Source organism: Pantherophis guttatus, chromosome 2 (genome assembly GCF_059756535.1).
Source record: "Pantherophis guttatus breed Tessera chromosome 2, ASM5975653v1, whole genome shotgun sequence".
Classification (NCBI taxonomy): domain Eukaryota; kingdom Metazoa; phylum Chordata; class Lepidosauria; order Squamata; family Colubridae; genus Pantherophis; species Pantherophis guttatus.
Window position 1 is genome coordinate 212177957 of NC_142064.1, and position 22931 is coordinate 212200887.

The 22931-nt window shown below is 37.4% G+C and overlaps 1 long non-coding RNA gene across 1 annotated transcript; it reads left to right on the forward strand.

Moving 5' to 3' along the window:
* The first annotated feature begins 13287 nt into the window (after positions 1 to 13287).
* LOC117660552 (uncharacterized) lies at positions 13288 to 21701 on the forward strand. Its single transcript, XR_004589693.1, has 2 exons — positions 13288 to 13376; positions 21562 to 21701. It is a non-coding gene; the product is annotated as an uncharacterized LOC117660552 (long non-coding RNA).
* The last annotated feature ends 1230 nt before the right edge of the window (positions 21702 to 22931 follow it).

Consider the following 22931-nt stretch of genomic DNA (forward strand, 5'->3'; position numbering starts at 1 on the left):
TGTAGAAAATCACAGGTTCAGATCCTGGCATCTGTGGTAGAGCCAAGGAAAATTTCAACCTGGAAAAAAAACTACTGTTAAAAAAGCTGCTACCGGAAAAATGATATAACTGTCATAATAATGAGCCCATTAGAAATGTAAAAAGTTTTAGGAATTATGAATGAAAGTAACAATAAGAGCTAGCAATAAACCAGAACTGAAGATTGCATTAGAATATATTTTTATCTTGCATTTTTTCTTCACTTGGGAATTGCTGGGTAAGCAGACTTCACTGTGTGTCAAACGATAAATCACTGAGAACATTCAGCCATGTGGTCAGCTGTGTCATCACTGGTGAGGAAATTAATCACTCACCATTATCCCAAAAGAAATCCAAGTAAGCATTAGCTGCTAAAATTCTAAGAATGTAAGAATAGCCTGTTGGATCACGCCAAAGGCATTTGATCTATTCAACATACTTGCATAAATTAAGGAATTAACCCATTTTTGAAGTTTGTTCAATGTATTGAACAATAATCCAACCAAATTCATAACACACTAACACCTCCAATCCATCCCCCCTCACCCAAACAACCCATTTAAACTTACATTAGTCAAATGTAGCACATTGTTTAAATGCAGCCATCACTTCTGGTTAAATTTTTATATGAATATAGCATGGTGGTTTAATGTTACATCCATTTATACCAGAATGCAGGTCAAATGAAAGATCTCCAAACTTCACACTAAAAATGTAGAAATTCATATATGTCGAAAAGACTATATGAATCTGCTTCTTGAATGACTCTCCATTAATTCTATTTTAAAAATGTATTCTGATATGACATCTACCATACAAACTGATCCTGCTTGGATAAAGAACTTTGAGCTCTGTTTGATAGAATGGAAGAATTGCCCATAAATGTTTGGGGAAGTCTTTTGGGTATAGGTACAAAAGTCAGAATTATCAGCTCCAGCATGTTATACATCAAGACAGACAGACAGACAGACAGACAGACAGACAGACAGACAGACAGACGAGAGATAGATAATGATAGATGATAAATAGATAGACAGACAGACAGAGTAGATGATAGAGTAGATAGATGATATCTTTCTGTCATCTACTTACCTACATCTACCTACCTACCTACCTATCATCTATCTATCTATCTATCTATCTATCTATCTATCTATCTATCTATCTATCTATCTATCTATCATTTACCTACCTACCTACCTATGTAGATGTCTGTCTGTCCATCCATCCATCCATCCATCCATCCATCCATCCATCCATCCATCTGTCTGTGGTTATCAGCACACTGGGTGCCATAACAAAAATTCTTCTACTACAGTTAGAAAATCTGCTCATTGATAAAGTATCTATCTGTCAATTACAAAAGGCCAAACTGCTTGAATCTGCACATAAACTACGCTGATATATTATGACATCCTAGGTACTTGGGAAGAACTGGCAGCTGGCATTTCACAGTGTTGTATATATAAAAATGAAAACACAAATTGTACCAATATTATAAGGTCTTATATTTCTTTCATGACATTAAATATATAATCTTTGCAGTGGGGTTGAGCAACAAAGACACGATTCTTTGCAGGAAGGCATAGGAGATTCCTGCATAAGAAGGACTCTAATGGCCACCGAAGACAAAATCCAGATGTGAACAACTCACTGAGAGCTGTGCTTTTACCCAGCGATTGTGGCTTTCTTAGATATTAATAGCAAGACAGTCACCGGCAGAGAATGTATATCTACATATTTTCTATCAACACTGATTTCTATGGGAATGCATATTCAAATATGAAAAAAAACAAACAAACCAGAAACAAACCCTTAGCAGACCCCTTTTGAGGAGACTTCTGATGCAATGGGCATTTATCTCATGCTATATCCTTGAAATAAATAAGTCCATTGCAGGCAAAGTGGTCCAGAAGAAGCCCTTAAATTTAACTTGAAGTATTTTAACATGTGCATCATTTGTGTAATGAGTTTATGTTGTAATTTGCATAATGACATCATTACACAAATAGTGTTAATTACCACAGAGGAAAAATGTTTGTACTTAATGGATATTCAGGGCTAACAGGCATTCTTCTCCTTCCAATTAGCTAATTCACTATTTTTTTAAATTATTTTTTAGTAGTAATTTTTTGAAAGATCACAATTCAGAATTAAATTATGTATTGCTACATAAATCTCCTTATATTGTCTGACAGCACAAGGCAAGGGTTCCACAAGGGTGAAAATGGACATTTTTGGTTCCTGTAAATAATGGAAAAGTAGCAAAAAATATACTACTAAGCTCTACTTTTGATGTGGACGATTCCTGTAAGCCACCATGTGCAAATAGGCGGCAATATAAATTTTCTAAATAAATAAATATAAGATCCATTTTATGAATTTCAAAGGAAATTACATCTATTTAATACAAACATATACTGCCTATATATTTTGTCAAATCTTTTTCAGTGTCTGACTGAATACAGGTAGTCCTCAACCTATGACCACCACTGAGCCCAAAATATCTGTTGCTAAGTGAGACAGTTGTTAAATGAGTTTTGACCCATTTTATGACCTTTCTTGCCACAGTTGTTATGTGAACCACTACCGTTCATTTAGTAAAATGGTTATGTGAATCTGGCTTCCCCATTGACTCTGCTTGTCAGAAGGTTGCAAAAGGTGGTCACATGACCCCGGGACATTTTAAGCGTCATAAATATGAGCCACTTGCCAAGCATCCAAATTTTGATCACATAAGCATGGGGATGCTGCCATAGTCATAAGTCTGAAAAATAGTCATAAGTCACTTTTTTCAGTGCCATTGTAATTTTGAATAGTCACTAAAGGAACTGGTATAAATTGAGGATTACCTGTACAGTTCTGAACACAATGTAACGTATTGACAATATATAGTCTTTGAAGTTTATATACTTCATCTCTTTCACCTCTAATAATTGCAATCCTTGTCCTGTCTTTGTTTTGCTTTAAATGATTGATCAAAACCTTAGCAAGTCTTTTACCATTTAGTTAACACACTGGTTTTCTTTGTAGATGATATTCTTCTGATTATTTCTAAACCTCACACTATTATTCCAGTGTCAATGCAAATGATAGATAGATGCCTTAGTAAAATAGCATCTATTAACTGGTCCAAATTGATGCCAATAGGTGAAAAATTATTCCATTTAAGGTATATCATTAAATGTTTAGCTATGTATTCATTAAATGTTTAGCTATGGGTATACCAAAAGTTATAACTCAGATATAACTCAGTTAGTAACATGTGATATTAATAAAATATATAAAGAGTTTTCTTCAGTTATGGATAGATGGGAGTCATTAAACCTCACTCTTTGAGAAAAGATGAATGCTGTCAAAATGAATATTGTTTCCAGGGATTAATTTATATCCTGAAATGAATTCCTGTTCAAATATCTGGAATATATTTTCAGAAAATAAATTGTTTAGAACATTTTTATGGGGTTCTTCAGTTCTGAGAATATCTTTACAGAAAATGTAATTATGAATTAATGACAGAATTAGCTTTTCTGAATCTGGAGTTATATCACCAAGCTTATCTACTATCAAGTATTAAATACTGGAAGTGAAGAATTGATGTTAATTTTTTGATTTGGGCAACTTTGGAATACACATACCGGTATGTAGTACCTTTTGTTGATTGGCCAGTATTAGAATCTCAATACAATAGAACTCTTGTGTGCCTGTAAACAATTACAGTATGTCAGTTAGAAAGCTACGGAAGGCAATATTTTAAAAACAGATTTGATGCTTTCCCCCCATGCTAGATTTACTTTATGGGGATAGCCAACATTAAAATTGGGAAAAAGATAGTGATATGGAAAAGGTGGATTAAAGTTGGGATCTTGATTTTGGACCTATTGACAGATGATGAGGATGAATTTTTAACATACATTGGGCTAAGAGACAAATGTCATCTATCAGATGAAAGTCAGTTTATAGCTACTGTATATCATCTGTATAAGACATTATTTGGACCAGAAGCTTTTTCAGCTTCTGAGACTCCCAAGATAGAAGAACAACTGGTTAAATCTTTTACAAACTAAAAAAGAAGCTACTATTAGTTTCTATAGATATTTGTTATGATGAGTGAAATGAAGAATAAGAATTTCCTCTATTGCCAAAAGACAATGGGAGAGTATCTTAAGTTCTATATCTAGATGTCAGTGGACCTTAAATTACTCTCTTAAGTAGAGAGAATTAATTGGAACATAGCATTTTGTTGGAGATGTAATTAAGACAATGCTTCTTTAAAAAATTGTCATTACGACTTATACTTACTGAGTTTTCAGAGAAGGTAAAGGACTAATTAATTATGAATGCGTAACAAAAGCAAAAAATATTATTCAGAAGATAATATTCTCTTGAATTACATACCTAGAAGATGGAGTTTGACAACTGGACAACATAAGTGGATTCTAAATGCTTTTATTATAGTTAAAAGATTGATTCTGCAACATTGGAAAGATAAATGTATGGCCCCTGTATTCAGTGGATTGAAGACTTGATTACGCTTACTATCTGTAAGCAGATTGCCTATAGATGCAGATTTTGTATGGATATTTATTTATTTATTTAATTTATATGCCACCCATCTCACTATCAATTGACCCTGGGTGGCTATAAAGGAGAATGGGATAAATTTATACAAAGGACAGTGGTTAAAAAGCATGATAGTCGCATAAATGCATAAGTGTATATACTGGAATAATATTGTATTAAATAATTATGTGTTAGCCATCTTAAATAAGATCATGAAATGACAGCCTACTGATGCAATAAGGGAGGAAAAGTTACCTCCCTTATCAACACTACGTAGGCCTCACATGAGCACATACCCATGCTTCATCAGATTTGCTTCTAACTTCCTCCTCCAGGCATTTCTGCTCCATTTCCTGGAGTAGAAGTTTCTCAGAAAACTTAGCTGCAAAGTAGAATAGGTTATTTGTGGGCAAGTCTATCCAGTGCCCGGTATACTTCCTGTTGCCAATTATGCACCAGGCATTAGACAGAAATGTTTGCTGGAGAGAACCACTTCAAATATCATTTGGAAATTAGCTGGATCAATTAGCTGGACCATCCAAATGGCTCCTACTGTTCCATGGAGTGTTGCTCTCTAGTATAACTGAATGAGGGCATTATCTAACCATGCCAATAGGGTGATCTGCTCAGAAACAAAATCAAGGTACAAAGTGTGTCTGCTGGCATGAGTTTCAAGATTACTTGAATTCCTGAAACTTGTTGAAGCAGGCACCCAAGGTGGCACCAAATGCAGATCTTCACCAGCCACCTGGAAACCAACAGTTTGGAAGTGATCCTGCCAGGCAGCAGAGTGGTCAATATATCAGCAGATGGTTTATCTAGGGCTGTAGATCTATTGCTTTATCCAACACCAAATTATGGATGATGAAGGTACCATGGTGCAGACAAACTTAGTATTAACCCATAAGCATCTATAGGCTAAGGCCACCAGCACTCCAATGACTTGGTTTCCAAGATAGGCAATTGATTGGAAGTTGAGATTGGAGGACTCTCTTCCCCTGCCATTCTCTCTGCCTTATCTCCCTCAATCCAACATCTTTGGAGATCCAACAATAAAACGCCTTTGGGATTTCCAGCCCTGCCTGCTCAGGCAACCTATTCTCCTCAAATGATTAAAATAAATTCTACCACCTTATTGTAGGTGACTTAAATTGCAAATGCTTCCTGTTTAAATTTCTTATTTTTTTTTTTATGTTGGTTGCATGAGTATCTATGAATCCCACATTAAAGATGGTAGAGCAATTTGAACTTGTGTATGTATTCAGATCTTATTTAGTAAACACAATATTGGATTCAGAGTTTGTACTTTTAATTTTGTGCAATATTTCCTAGGTTAAATCTAATACAGGTAGCCCTCAACTTGCAACAGTTCGTTTAGTGACCGTTCAAAGTTACAACGGCACCGAAAAAAGTGACTTATGTCCATTTTTCACTGTTATGACCTTTGCAGCATCCCCATGCTCATGTGATCAAAATTCAGATGCATGAACTGGTTCACGCTTATGACCATTGTGACCACCTTTTGCGACCTTCTGAAAAGCAAAGTCAATGGGGAAGCCTGATTCACTTAACAACCAGGTTACTGATTTATCAACCGCAATGATTCACTTAACAACTGTGGCAAGGAAGGTCATAAAATGGGGCAAAACTCACTTAACAAATGCCTCACTTAACAACAGAAATTTTGGGCTCAATTGTGGCCATAAGTTGAGGACTACCTGTATTTCCTTTCACATCTGGTACAAATCATGCGTTGCACCTTAGTGATTAATGAAAACGGAACTCCATTCATAATTTCTCCACTGCTTTATCTTTAGATAAGATAGATGTTCATTCAACATTCCTTTCAAATATCTGGAGAAAGAGCTTTCACAATAAATAGGCAGCCTCCTCGTTCCTGGAAGAAGAGTTGAAATGTTGACTTCGTACCTTGGCATGCTTTATATGCCATCATTCTTGTGTAGGGAGTCATGATCTTTTGTTGCACATTGAGTGATTGGATAGTACAATCTACTGGAAAATTGTAGGATTGATTGTTTCCATCTGGATGGCATCTGTAAACATGTACATTGTGCAGGAGGAAATCCTGGAAAAAGATAGAAAAGAAGTAAGGTTCAATAGAGGAAAAAAGTTATATGAAACATTAGGAACGGTATTTTAACTATAAGAGCACTTTTTACTCTTTTTTTTAAAAAAAAACTACATATATGTAGAGACTATCATTTCAAGGAATTTTGAAAATGCTGGACACATTTTGGTAATACAGACTATTGTATCATAAATTGCCAAGTAACTTAGTCATCATTTGGGCCAATTCTCTCCTTGTGCTGTTCCACCATCCCTGACAGATACTTATCCAGCATCTGTAAAATATCCCAAGCTAAAGAAAACTTTTTCCCCCTCTCCGGAGGCAATCTGTTTTAAATTGCTCTCACATTTGGAAGTTTCCCCTAATGCTGAGCCAAAATCCAATTCATTGCAATTTCTCTCCATTGATCTTAGTTCTGCCTTTTGTTGGTACACAACAGAAAGAAGGATGAAACATTTTGTATTTCCAATCCAGAAAATGCGAATAATATTCACATTAAAATCATTGAAAATTTATTTCAAATTCTTAATTTAAAACGATTCAGAATTGCTTTAGAGGGCATGCATTTCTTTAAAGAAGGCCAAACCTTTTCAGACTTTTTCACAAAGCTGAAAAAAGATGCCATTTATTTATTTTTAAATTTGGAGATGGCCCAACTCCAAATGATGTGGATCGCTTACAATTACGTTTAAGAAAAGAAAACTAAATAAAAAGAACCATGTGTGTCCAGAAACACCCCCTCTTGCAATACAATATAACACTTCTTTAAAAGTTTTCTTATAAGTGGATTACTTAAAGCAGTAGCATCTTTCTCACTCAGAAGCCTGAAAAGAGTTAGGCTTGTTTAATAAATAGCAGAGAAGTACTGTGCTCGGCTTTGCGTGAGGTCCAAAGCATCTCCTCCAATAATTTCTGAAGCATTCACAGACTTAGAATTAAGCTGGTTATCATTAATTTCTCCCATAATTGTTAATGCAACTCAGATGTAAGTAGTTTTCTTTAGATTAGGATCTATAAACCTATATTTGCTTTTACAAGAGTATTAGATACTGTAGCATCTCCAAGTTGTGTCTCTTGATGTTGATGTCCTTCCAAAGACATGTGAGATATCTCCCTAGTCACACTTTCACCATATAGAGCACGGGTGTCAAACTCGCACTGTCACGTTGCCATCACGTGATGTTTCACAATGTTTTTCCCATTCGAGGAGCTGGGGTGGGCGTGGCCTGCGTGATGCGTCCGGCCCATGGGCCGCCAGTTTGACACCCCTGATATAGAGTGTTGTACCATCTTAGTCAATGGTAGTCAAAAATCAAAAAGAGTCCAGAAACATCTTTTACAAAGATTTATGCCTTTCAATAAAATGTTAGTCTGGAAGCTTACTATCATATTCCTTCCAATTTCACATAAGGAGTCGTAAGGCAACTTGCTGGTGGTTTGTTATAGTAGTTGGTTCAGAGGGAAGTAGGCAGCTCTGGACAGAACTTCAAAATCTTTGCAAGCTGATCCTTAGGATGGCTGGTTCTACCTAATAACCCACTGCCAACACAGGGAATTTTACTGCATGGCCATTATACCAGACATGGTTATCACCCCCTTCATTCCATTTGATAAGCAAGAGACCAGCCTGTGCTTCAAGAGTATGTATGATTTTCAAATGACCACAGGGACAGTATTCTCTTTAGACTGTAGATCTTTGGAATAGGTACAATGATATTTGTGTATATTATATCTATCTACTGCAGTCCTTGGCATTTTACGGCCCCTGGGCCACATCTGGTCCCCTGGCTGTCCATATCCAGCCTGGATGAGCTCAATTGGAAATTAGAAATAAAATAAGTGTATGCCATGCATGCAATACAACTGCATTGCTTTTATTTTGAAGGAGACTGCTGGTTTTTTTTTCCAATTTATGTATGTGCGTGCATCCCTACCAGTGGTGGGTTTCAAAACCCACCGGTTTTGTAGTTTTTACTACCGGTTCTGTGGATGTGGCTTGGTGGGCATGGCATGGCTTGGTGGGTGTGGCTTGGTGTGCGTGGCAGGGGAAGGATATTGTAAAATCTCCATTCCCTTCCCAATCCAGGGGAAGGTTACTGCAAAATCCCCATTTCCTCCCTTATCAGCTGGGACTTGGGAGGGAAAGAATAGATGGGGGTGGGGCCAGTCAGAATTTTTACTACCGGTTCTCTGAACTACTCAAAATTTCCGCTACCGGTTCTCCAGAACTGGTCAGAACCTGCTGAAACCCACCTCTGATACCTACACATTTTCACAGCCCTATTGGTTTGGCCCTCCACAAGAATCCCTTGTGGCTCCTTGGGAAAATTGAATGCCCACCCTGACCTACTGAATGAACCATTTAGCATACTTGAAATTCAAAATGTATTAAAGAGTTGACTAGGAAAAGAAACAGAATACTAGATATTGTATAATACTACCGGTAGAAGAATGAACCATCTTCAATCATCACAAGGCTTCTATCTGAAAAGTACATTTTGTCATATTAAGTCACTTGTATTGCTCAAGCATCCATACTATTATGGTGAGAAACCAACACTGGCCATGATTAATTGACAATATAATCAGTGATTCATTTGTAGGCCCCACCCTAGTTTTGAGTGTAGACTGTGTGAAATGAATGCCACAAAATAAATTACTTAGAGTCACTTCCTCTTCTGACATGTTGAGGAGGATATACAGACTGTTACGATTTGAGAATTGCTTTCGCCTTTTCTCAGCCTGACTTTAGGTGTGACCACATCAACGTTAAACATCTCCAAAAGTAAAGGTAAACAGATGCCTCAAGAATCTGGGTGAACAGGAAAGAAACTATCTGGCTTATTGAACCCAGGTTCAGTCATCACTAAACACTAATATTCAAGTTTGTAAGTCTCATAAGAAGGATTGCCATTCAGTGGCAGAGCACATATTTTTCCAACAGAAGGTCCCAAGATCATCTTTGGAAGCACTAATTAAAACAGAATCATGGTTAGCAGATCATGTGAAAATTCTTTACTGTTGGACAGATTAGTCAGTACTGAACAATATGCACTTGATATGAAGCAATTATTAGTGTTTCTAAATTTGGTGCATATTGACATTTGCTATAGTTAACATTCATTTTTTTCGAAGTTTCAGCGCATATCATTATATAAATCATTTATGTTTGCAGATGTCTAAACTGCATTGAGGTACCTTTTATTTATAAACCAAACAGAACATTTCCTTGACTAGTCAGTAAATGTCCAAAATAGACCTCCCAATATCAGTGTCTGAATTGTTTATCTACAGCTTTCAAGTTCAACCCCATTCTTTAATAAACGATATGCTCATTTCTATTATTATAAACAGAGCACAATATCCAACTTACCTATCTGCTTAAAGCAGCTGGTGAATAAACTGCCTGATTACATCTTTATGAACCTTCAAGTCACCTCGTTGGTTATAGTTAGTCTTTTCAGGGTCCATCTTTTATCTGGGTTAATCACCCTAAACCAGTAGGAATGGGAGCCAGAGGAGAGCAAGTTTATTTTCTTTAGATCATGGATGTCAAACTCAATTTCATTGAGGGCCGCATCAGGTTTGCGTTTGACCTTGAGGGGCGGAGTGGGGGTGGCTAGCTTGATGTCACTCGTGTTGGGGGCACCTGTGGTGGCCCAAGCGCTCTGCCAGTGAAAATGGGCTCCCAAGCTCTGTTTTTGGCTGTGACGGCTTCCTCTGCCAGCGAAAACAGAGCTCTGGAGGGCTGTCCTCCTGAGCTCTGTTTTCACTGGCAGAGGCACCGCAGGCCAGTCTTTTACTGCTTCCAGGGTGACCCCATGAGCCAGATCTAAGCACCCCGCAGGCTGGTTCCAGCTCCCAGGCTTTGAGTTTGACACCCCTGCTTTAGATGGTTATAGTGCCCTCTGGGAATTGCCTGAATACTTCATGAAGTATCTTCATAATGAACTTATTCTTCTTTAGGTACTCCACTATAGAGCTATACAATTTGATCATTGTTAACTTGCACTGTTCCACATTTTGAATGTACTTATATTGTAGAATGCTGAAGTTCCTTAGTGCTCTTTGCTATTATCAATTCGACAAGATTTCATTGGAAAGAAACTAATTGTGGCACTTGTGGATTGAACTTCAGATGACAGAGAGATCTTTCCGAGTCACTAACTATCTCACCATTCCCATATCTAAGAGTGCCAGCGTTTGGATCCCACTTCTGTTCAGCAGAACATCTTAAGATGTTAGAAATAGGAACTGAATCTGCTTCCACCCCTGTAATAGAGGGACCAGGGAGGGTTTTTCATGTCTTCTCTTTTATTACTTGTCTGTTTTTTGAGTGACTCATATTTAATCTAGTGAAATACGTTGTAGAAGACCTAGAGATGTTGTTCGATTATTAGTCAGGGGAATGAAGCAGGCAGGAAAATTGCAACTGTTGAATTATTGTTATTGTTTTAATGTTTTACAAGGTGTTTTTATTGAATGATTGTAAGCCAGAGTCACTTTTGGTGAGATGGACAGCATATAACTTAATAAATAAATACATAAACAAATAAATAATCAATCTTGAAATGGGCAGTCTTGAAATGGGAGCAGTGGATATATTAAAATAATGAGGTTGATGCCCAAATTGGTTCCCTGATCCATCATCTTCTTTTGGCAACATGAATTCTGTTGTACAGAAGAGAAGCTTAAGAATTAGGCAACCTGTAGAGTGAAACCAAGATGGGTTTTCACCATGTGTCAAACAGGGTCTATAGTATGAGCCAAAACAAAGAATAGGTCAGCTGCTGCCTTCTAGATATGCTGAACCTAAACCCATTAATCCTGGATATTAGTCCCTTAGTAGGTTTTACGGAAATTATAGTTCAGAATAACTTATTAACTTATCTATTTCTGGTACTTCATTTAGGATTTTCCAGACTGAGGGATTCACTTTGTTCTTGAATTCCAAAGAGTGAATACAAAATAATTGAATACATTGACAATGAAGTGATGAATAGTTTTGCCTATTAGGATCAACCATCAATAGTAAAGAAAGAAGCAGACATGCATTCTCCCTCAGACCAGGGGTGAATCCAGCAAGTTCTGACAGGTTCTGGAGAACCAGTAGCAGAAATTTTGAGCAGTTTGGAGAACCAGTAGCAGAAATTTTGAGTAGTTTGGAGGACCAGCAAATACCACTGGCTAGCCCCAGATGGGGTGGGAATGGAGATTTTGCAATATCCTTCCCCCAGGAGTGGGGAGGGAATGGGAATTTTGAAGTATCCTTCCCCTGGAGTGGGGTGGGAATGGAGATTTTGCAGTATCCTTCCCCTGCCACGCCCACCAAGCAACACCATGCCCAACAAGCCACGCCCACAGAACTGGTAGTAAAAAAATTTGGATTTCACCACTGCCTCAGACTATCACTGGATAGAGCAATTGTGAATGCTTTGGAAAAGATATTAGATGCTGAATCTGATGTGTTTATACTGACAAAGATCAAAATTGTGCACACAATTGTTTTCCTTGTGATAACCTATGTAAACTAAAGTTGAACTTTGAAGAAAGTATTGCCAGATAGATTATCAAGGAAATCTAGCCAAGGAAACAAATAAATGGACCATAGAACAAATCCATCCAGATTTTTCACTTTAGGCAACCAATTTTCATACTTCGAACACATTATGCAATGATAATGGAGAATTCTATAATGCCAGGAATGGTGGAAGATGCTAAATATCTTTCTCTTTCACAGGTAATCAGAAAAACCACCCACTACCATAATTTATCTTTCCTTGCTCTGTAGATAAAGATGTCTCAAGACTTTCCTTTGTTATTGATGGACTACCATTTATTATATTCAGATACATGGATCTTGACTCATCTTTCAGATTGCGCTTTTACTTGGTTCTAACTTTATGATGTAAAATCCAGCATGTAAAACCTAGCCCATAGATCAATTGTTAAAGTATAAGATATTGTGGTTTGTTTCTCAAGAACTTTTTGTTAAAATGATTACCAGCCCTGGTACCAAATTTAGTTGCGACACAAAGCTTATATTTACTTAAGTACTCTGTCAACTGCTTTTCCCTTGGGAACATACATTTTATAAGGCTGCTGGCAATTTTGTTCTGGTCAAGAAATTAAATCAAATGATGTATGGATTTCGCTAGTTATCTTGGACATATTTCTTGTAAATGTATATGTTATCAAGTTCACTTGATAACATATACATTTGTTTCACTGCCTCAATCATACTGTACCTTCTCATGCTCACCCTAATCTTGGCTTTTGCTCTACATATAAGGATGTCTCAATTATCCCTTTCTGTGGATGAACTATGATGAGCTTAATGTTAGATTTCTTCCTGCATCTCTTCTGTGGTGGAGGATGTCCTGAAATAAGAAATTTATTGAAACAGTTGACACAATTTGTCTAAGAGCCCTCTCCAGCCAAGGGTCTTTGCAACAAGCCTAGGTTTCATCAAAATAATGAAATGTTTTTTTGTGACATCATGATAATGCTTATGTACTTGCATGTCATGTCACAATACATTTACAAAAGGGACAAAGTTTGTATCCTGATTGATGTTTCACAATTAGCCTCTTCTTGCCCCTCCATTCTGCTTGCTCCTTTTCACTCCAGTTTGCTTCAAAAACAGCTCTGTGATACATGGATGAACTGCAAGAATGAAGTAACAACGCTAGAGCACACCTAGAGGTAAACCTATATACATGAGTATTATGTACAAACTTATGCAACATGGGTATAATTTAATAAGGGCAAAAAGGAGCAGTTCATAAAAGGATTTCTGGAAACTGGGAGGAGGAGGGGGGGATGATAAAGAGAATAAAAAGAAGACTTGGGGGATGATGACAACAAGGAATAAAAAGTGAAAGTGATCATAACTCTGAAAATATCAGTTTAAAAAATCAGAAACATGCTTGGCTAGTATCAGAGAACAATCACAAAGAGTAATTTTTAATATATGTAGCCACCCACTCAGGAAACTCTAGCTGGCAAACGAAAATAAAAACGTAACCAAATTATATATAAAAATGAAACTGAATGGAAACCCCTAAAATAATTAATATATTAAACAAAACAGCAAACACCCCAGAGCTTCATCACATCCTCAGTGCTTGGGGGGGAAGTGCCAGGTTTCACAGCCTTCTGAAAGGCCAACAGGTGGTCCATATCTCTAGGGTGAGATTGTTTCACAAGGCAGGTGCTATATCAGAGAAGGCCCCAGGGCCAATCAAATTAGCTTGGATACTTTTCCAGATCAAATGGGATTGCCCCAAAACACAGGAGACTGGCAGTCCCATAGGGAACATGGCCACATGTCATATTGGGGCTTTAAGTAGCATTTTGAATTGCACCTGGAAGCATACTAAGACTCAGTGAAGCTCACGTAGCAGCATTATGGGTGCATAATGGATGCATTATGGTGCAAATCTGCATGTGCTGCTGCTTTCTGGACCAGCTGAAGTTTCTGAATGCTCTTCAAAGGCAGCCCCATGTCGATCGCATTGCAATACTACTATCATTAGGTAACTAAGGCATGAGTGAGCAGTTCCTCCCAATCTAGGAAAGGGAATAATTGCTGGACGTAATGTAACCATGCAAAGACCTTCATGGCCTCGGTTACCAGCTGCTCCACCTCCAAAATTTGTGAGTCTTGGAGGATGGAGGGTTAGCCCATACAGAATTAATGACAGACAATCATTAATATGGAAGACACTAAAACCCACAGCCACACAATGCTGTCAAGGTCAAAGCTGGGTCATTCACATTCAGACCTGCCCAGTCTTCAGATACTGAGAAAGCACCCTGAAAATATCACGCCCAGGGCAGAGATACATAACTGAATATTAGTGACCTACTTATGATAATTAAGATGTTGAGATTCTAGAAAGAGTGCAGAGAAGAACAACAAAGATGATTAGGGGACTGGAGCCTAAAACATACGTAGAACAGTTGTAGGAATTGGGTATTCTAGTTTAATGACAAGACAGGAAGGCCTGGAGGAACGTTGTCCATGGGGTTGTGATAGGTCAGGCACGACAGTTTAATGAAAAGAAGGACTAGGGGAGACATGATAGCAGTGTTCCAATATCTCAGGGGCTGCCACAAAGAAGAGGGAGTCAAACTATTCTCCAAAGCACCTAAAGGCAGAACAAGAAGCGATGGATGGAAACTAATCAAGGAGAGAAGCAACCTAGAACTAAGGAGAAATTACCTGACAGTTAGAACAATTAATCAGTGGAGCAACTTGCCTCCAGAAGTTGTGAATGCTCCAACGCTGGAAGTTTTTAAGAAAAGATTGGACAATCATTTGTCTGAAATGGTATAGGGTTTCCTGCCTAAGCAGGGGATGGGACTAGAAGCCCTCCAAGGTCCCTTCCAACTCTGTTATTCTATTCTATTCTATTCTATTCTATTCTATTCTATTCTATTCTATTCTATTCTATTCTATTCTATTCTATTCTATTCTATTCTATTCTATTCTATTCTATTCTATTCTATTCTATTCTATTTCATTCCATGTCAATGAATGACCTCATGGATGGATGATAGAAGTTACATAAGTAGGAGTGGAGAGAGTGGAACCCTGTGGCACTGCACAGAGCAGAGGCCTAGGACTGGGTCTTTCTCCGCTACCTTCTTGGAAGTATCCTTGGAAGAAGAAGGAGAATCACCAAAGCACAGTGCCCTCCATTCCTAATCTTCTTGGCTAGCAGGATACTATGATCGATGCTTGAAACTTGCAAGCATATCTGTTTGGAAGTTGTCCAGGTAGAACTTTAATAGGCAATGCCTTTTTTTAAAATACAATTATGGTTGGAGGATATAAATTCACATTTTCAATCTGAGTTATCTGTCATTTTGATTCTTGCATGTTTTGCTCAAGACAATCAGCTACAGTCATGTGAGGGAAGTTGTCTCTTGGTCTTTGGAAAGTAATATTACCACTGAACTACAGAACTGCATCATTGGATTCAGTGGAAGAATGCCAAGACTGAGAACACAGATAATTTCTTGTACTAAGTAGCTGGAGGAGAGAAGGACTAGAAGGAACAAATGAGGGGATCATAACAATATTGTCTAGGGATAGAAATGCCTGGAGCTCTAAAGAGGTATTGTCAATCAAGGAAAGTAATTTTCTGCAGCTTAATGTCTTTGGGAAGAGAGTTTTCAATAGATGATATTGACCTAGATGGATCAATGGTTGTCCTGGGATGAAGCATTTTCTGTCAGAAGAAGGCAATATTCATTATATGTTCTTTAATGCCATTTTAATGCTATGATAATGCTTATTTTGCTAGATTTACTGTTTTCTTTTTTTACGTTTTTTATGTTGAGCCAAAGCTGTAGTGTTCCCTTTGCTCGTTGGGACATTAGACAACTGGTTGTGAGCAATTTAAATTTTCCATTGATAGGACAGACAAGCTTGAGTATGTGAAAGGAAACAGGGAAACTTCGCATGATATGCTTTGCAGCCATTATCATCTTGCCTTTAAATTTGATTGTAGGGGTGATATAAACATTAATGCATGTTAAATATTGATCCTCCTTAAGATAGAACAAATTATCATAAAAATAATTGATAGACTTTAGTATTTAAGAGATTGCTGAGGGTGATGCAATTGCATGAGTTTATTGATATTTGGAGTACCCATTAACAAAAGATTTCATATATTATTCAGGTAGGCATCAATCTCATTCAAGAACAGATTACATCTGGGCTTCAAAAAATATTTTTGAACCTGAAGTAGAGATTGCATAACATATATTTCAGATTATGCTCTGGATTTAGTTTGGAGGAAGACACACCATTCATTCCAGTGATGGGTTTCAATTTTTTTTTACTACCGGTTCTGTGGGTGTGGCTTGGTGGGCGTGGCATGGCATGGCATGGCTTGGTTGGCGTGGCTTGGTGGGCATGGCAGGGAAAGGATACTGTAAAATCTCCATTTCCTCTTGATCAGCTGGGATTTGGGAGGCAGAGAATAGATGGGAGCGGGGCCAATCAGAATTTTTACTACCAGTTCTCTGAACTACTCAAAATTTCTGCTACCGGTTCTCTAGAACTGGTCAGAACCTGCTGAAACCCACCTCTGATTCATTCATTTTTGAGTTTTAAATTTAGATTGCTATGTAATGGACAATGTTTTTTAACAAAACATTTCATTCTGAATTTGGATTTTTTTAAAAAAAGGGAAACAGTAGGGAACAAGTAGTACTAACTACAAGATGGGACATGAGTAGTTAAGGCACCAGGCTAGAAACCTGGAGATGGTGGTTTCTAATCTTGCCTTAAAAGGGATGTGGTGGCTCAGTGGCTAAGTCACTGAGCTTGTCGATCGAAAGGTCGGCAGTTCAGCGTTTCGAATCCCTAGTGCTGCGTAACAGGATGAGCTCCCGTTACTTGTCCCAGCTTCTGCCAACTTAGCAGTTCGAAAGCACGTAAAAAATACAAGTAGAAAAATAGGGACCCCCTTTGGTGGGAATGTAACAGTGTTCCGTGCACCTTTGGCATTTAGTCATGCTGGCCACATGACCACGGAGACATCTTCGGACAGTGCTGGCTCTTTGGCTTTGAAACGGAGATGAGCACTGCCCCCTAGAGTCGGGAACAACTAGCACATATGTGCAAGGGGAACCTTTACCTTTAATCTTGCCTTAGGCACAAAGCCAGCTTGAGGGCCTTTGGCCAGTTATTCTCTGCCCAAGGTTCACTCAGCCTTCCATCCTTCTGAGGTCTGTTAAATGAGGTTGCAGATTGTTGGGGGCAATATGCTGACTCTGTAAACCTTTTAGAGAGGGCTGTAAAGCCCTATGTAGCAGTATATAAGTCTAAGTGTTTATTGCTATTGTTATTTTTGAAAAAACATATCAAACCAAATTTTATTTTTAAAGCAGAAAGATTATGAATTTAAGAATGAAAACTAAATATTATTGGCAAATAAGCTTAAAAAGTGCAAAAGGTGATGTATATATAAAGGCATTGAAATATGCTAAAGCTCACATTCTAAAATATTACTAAAATTGTTTCCAAAATTATCTTTCTTATAAGCTCAATATTTGAATTATGTTTTCAAAACCAGAAGCTGATGAAGCCTTTCAAAGTATTAATCATGGAAAATCTTTGAGCCACATAATAATTTGATAAGAAAGACATTCTTGTACTGAATTCTTGTTATGCAATCATTGCATGAGGGAGATCTTCCGTTATCCTGGCACAGCTCTAAAACTGCTCTAATTCCTATACCAAGTAAAGATCAATTTTAAAAAAATATTTCTAGAGATTTTTACTTAAACTTGATTATAAATTACTCTATATACTGAACCATTAGTAAAAAATCTCAAATTTATAAAGGAAGAAATTTACATCTCAATAAATCAGATTTCATTGGAGGAAGAAATATATGTTGCTCCATTAAAAAATTACTAAATGTTATTTACTTTTGTAAAGGAACAAGCCTTCTCTATCACTTTGCTTATTAAATATTTTGAAAGCTTTTATTGTATGGAAAGATTATTCTTAAAAAGATTTAAGTTTGGCAAGTGTTTTTTATTAACACGGCAGATCAGATTTATAACAGCAGCAACCAAATAGGAATTGATAAATATGATTCAGAACAATTTCTAATTTCAAGAGATACTAAGTAGGAATGTTCATTATCCCTTATTAAGTCTTATTACAGGTATATAAGTAGTTCCATTTTGTAGCAATAAAGACATTAAAGAGATGAAAGCATGACATCAATCCTATCTATTAAATCTAGTTGCTGGTGATATAATGTTAGTTTTTATGAATGTTAGTAATTCAATGGAGTACCTTAGGATGCAATTGGAAGAATCTGCAAAAGTATCAGTATTGATAATAAATTTTCAAAAGTCACAATGTCCTTTCTCCTAAAATTAAGAAACATTAGATATTAAATATTTTAAATATATGGGTGAATACAAATTCTTCAAATTTATAGGAATTAATACTATAAAATATTAACAAATTGTTTAATAATAACGTAATTCTTGTGCAGAAAAAAAACAAGAAATGAAAATACTGATTTGAACAGTGGCAGTTAAAATTATGTTCTTTGAAAATAATAATTTATTTCAAACGCTTCCAGATAAAACTTTTAAATTAACACTATGACAAAGAAAAATGAACAATTAAAGGTTAAAACAAAGATTTATATAGTGATCGCAGAACAGTGTGAATTAACATTACATTGTCAAGCAGCAAATTTGGAGCATTTATTTCCATTATATTGGAAGATGCAGCAAGCTAGAAAACATAAACATAAAAAGCATTATAAAAATGGATAACATCATGGCTGTGATGTGATTCACATAAACCATGTTTCAAGGTTGGTAAAAAAAGAATATACAGGATTAATAAAGATTATCTGCCCATTTAATGCTATAACCAGAATTTTATAACTGAGATACATCAATGCAGTTGAAGATATGAGAGATCTCAATCAATTTAGAGTTAGTGATTTCCACAATAATAAGATACTACAAAACCACAAAGAGATTGAGTTACAAATAAGCCACCATTTGTCTGTCTATCAAGACTCCAATTAAATTATTATTTTTAAGTAGGAAGGTATAAATGACTCATTATCTCACGTGTAACTACTTTTGTAAAATTAATAATTAATTATTCTTCACAACTTAAAAGAACAATCTAAGAATCAGACATACACTCTCCTGTTAATATAAAAGAAGTGAGGTATATAAATTTAGGAAATTAAATGGATGAGATGAACTTCACGGAAGTCTGGGTGTTTTCAGCTCTATCAAGAGATGCACTGGAAGACAGCCTATCAGTGGCACTGAACTTCAGTCAGAATAGTACAAATTACTCATTATTCATCCAAATGTAGGAGTGGCCATAATCAGAAATGGAAATGTTTTCCATACATGGTGGACTTGTAAATTGATTGCATCTTTCTGGAAGGAAATACACCAAAATACTAACTAAATAAAACATTGAAGAAGGCAGAGGTGGGTTTCAGCAGGTTCTGACCAGTTCTGGAGAACCGGTAGTGGAAATTTTGAGTACTTCAGAGAACCGGTAGTAAAAATTCCCACCCCCATCTATTCTCTGCCTCCCAAGTCCCAGCTGATTGGGAGGAAATAGGGATTTTGCAGTAACCTTCCCCTGGAGTGGGGTGGGAATGGAGATTTTACAGTATCCTTCCCCTGGAGTGGGATTTTACAGTATCCTTCCCCTGCCATGCCTACCAAGCCATGCCACTCCCACCAAGCCACGCCCACAGAACCGGTAGTAAAAAATTTTCAAACCCACCACTGGAAGAAGGTAACTCTAAACAAATGTATTATATATATAACTGCATTATATCTAACTTTAGCTAATACAGTGATATGTGGGAACTAGGACTGAATCTTGAGATGTACAGCTTTTGCACGTTATCTTGTATTTTTTGCTGCTTTCATGCCCTACAGTCTGTTAAAAATAAAGAAAAAACTCCTTTGGCGGCTCCCCTTTTAGATCCTGTAGGAATAAGTGGGAAATGGTTGCAATTATTTTGCAATATGCTGGTCTCCCACTAGGACATTATCATTGCTGGACAAAACCTGCAGTAGGAAATATTCTCAAATGCAAGCAGGAAAGTATGTAAACGGCCTGTATTTACTGCATTAAGACTGATCAGAAACTTCAAAGACATGCAGCCAATTGAAGGATCCTTGGTATTCTCTAAGTTTGCTTGTTTTCTTACAGACATTCCATTACCCAAACTAGCTAACATCATCAGTGCTAGTCACTAGAACTGCAAGAAAACAAGCAAGCTCAGAGAGCACCAGGGACCCCTCATTTCAACCCTGAGCTATAAATGTTCTCCTTTATCATGCAGCCAATTGTTTTGACTTCCTTCCTTCCTTCCTTCCTTCCTTCCTTCCTTCCTTCCTTCCTTCCTTCCTTCCTTCCTTCCTTCCTTCCTTCCTTCCTTCCTTCCTTCCTTCCTTCCTTTCCTTCCTTTCCTTCCTTCCTTCCTTCCTATCAGCCAGCTGTAATTTTGAATGGAGTTGACTTTTTATTTCCTGTGGACCAATAATGCTAAGATGACTGTTGACATTTTCAAGTGGTGGTCTGGTTAAGCTCTAAATTTTCCTGAATGGAATTTGGCACATTCTCCAGCCTTTCTGTCCAAGCTAGTCTTGCTCTTTTATAGCTGCTTATAATAAAAAGCTGAATACCCAAAGGCCAATTTGTGGCTTCCAGAGAAGGCAGTCTAATTCCCTACATGGCTAATGCCGAGTTCTATTGTGGGTTACTAGAAATGAAGCTTAGGATGAGGTCATACTTACAAATCTTTCTTCGCTTGAGTTAATGTGCATTATTATCCATTCATAAATTATAGTTTTCCTGTTTTAAATGCCTCCAATCTATAATCCCCCCAGCTACCGTAGGAAGATCTTAAACTTAAACTGTGAAGAGCAACAATGCACTTGTGCTCATAATAATATGTTCCTTTACAAAGGATAGATCTGACTCCCACTACTGTATTTAAATAATCCAAGGAACCTTGTCTTTATCCAGACTTAGCCAGCTATATTGTTCAGTGTATGATAAATGCAAGTACTATAATAAAAAAAGAATATATTCCTCTTACTTCAAAATCTCATCTCATTTTTATCTATCTAAAGTTTTGCCTTCAACTGATTAGAATTACCTGTGGCTAGGTGGCTCAGTGGCTAAGACGCTGAGCTTGTCGATCAAGAAAGTTCAGCAGTTCGAATCCCTGGTATAGGTCTCCTGCGTGAGCAGGGGGTTTGACTAGATGACCTCCAAGTTCCCTTCCAACTCTGTTACTGTTACCTATGTCTCCCCTAAGATACAAATAGATATTTTTGTCTCTGGCAGGATGAGTGGTGCTGGAGTCTTGAAGAATGGTAAAAGCTTCTACAGCCCTCCACCTTGTTCCTGGGAAGTCCAGGTATTAACAGTTTGGAGGTTTGCAACATGACTTTATTAAATGAACCTATTTGGCCAATGGGACGAAATGCAATGGGACATGGAGTTGTTTTTTTCATTCTCTGCTTACCAAAACTTCAAACAGAAGTAGCATAGTAAAATTCACATTTGTTTTTTTTCAGGATGCTACATTAATTTTCCCAGCAGGTTGCTTTCCAACTGTACTTGAACTACAACTCCCAACAGCCTTAGTTACCTTGGTTAGGAATGATGGGCATTGTGGTTCAAAACAGATAAGCAGCAGCAGCCTGGAAAAGTTCACCCTGCTAATTTTCTTGCAGAAGGCATTCAAAAATTAATAGAAATTATGCAAAATGTAAAATTATTACATTATACTATCTAGCTGTGCTGCTTAACTCTCTCTCCATCATCTGGCACTACATTGTCAATCATTTTATACTTTATATCTATATGATTTTCTTGATAAAAATGTAGGAGTAGTTTACCATATCCTAAATTACAGAATTTATGCCTTTGCCATTGTCACTAAACTAAAGTAATCCGCTGCCTCCAGCATCTTCCTCTATTGCTGCTGCCCATTATAGATGCCTGCTTGCTTTACCTGGGCAGCTAGGATAACCTTAAGTCTGGGAATATATACTCTTGGCCTACAGTCCTGATCTCTTCACTCATATCTCCCAGAAATACATACATACACAGTCTCTCTCTCTCTCTCTCTCTCTCTCTCTCTCTCTCTCTCTCTCTCTCTCCCTCTGTGTGTGTGTGTGTGAGAGAGAGAGAGAGAGGGGGGGGGGAGAGGGAGAGAGAGAGGGAGTTTTGGCAAGAACATTTCCAAAGGTTCTATTTTGTATCTTTTCTGGGTGCTCACAGAGGTTGAAAGTTTCAGATTTGGATCAGGGTTAATTGACAAACAGATAAGCACAGCTGCCTCTTAAGGCATTCTACTTAGTAAGGGATGCAGACTTCTCAGCCAAGCTGCATTTCCCATCTCCTGATATAATGCAAGGAGCCTAGGAATTAGAAAGGAATCAGAGCACCATTGTCCCAATGAGTGATTTTCCCTTTAAAAAGGAAAATGGGAAGAAAGAGTGGCCAAGGCTCTATCAATACTGACTTGATTCCCCCCCCTCCTGTTTCACAATATTTAGCAAAGATGAAATACACTAATGCAGTCTTATTCAACAGTCCAGATGTGCTGGAGCTGTGGTTGGAAGATAGTGGCATCGAAAGCACACTCCAGTAACAACAGAAGGATGTTCTGCAGGAAGTGACTTCATCACATCAATGCCCCTATTAGG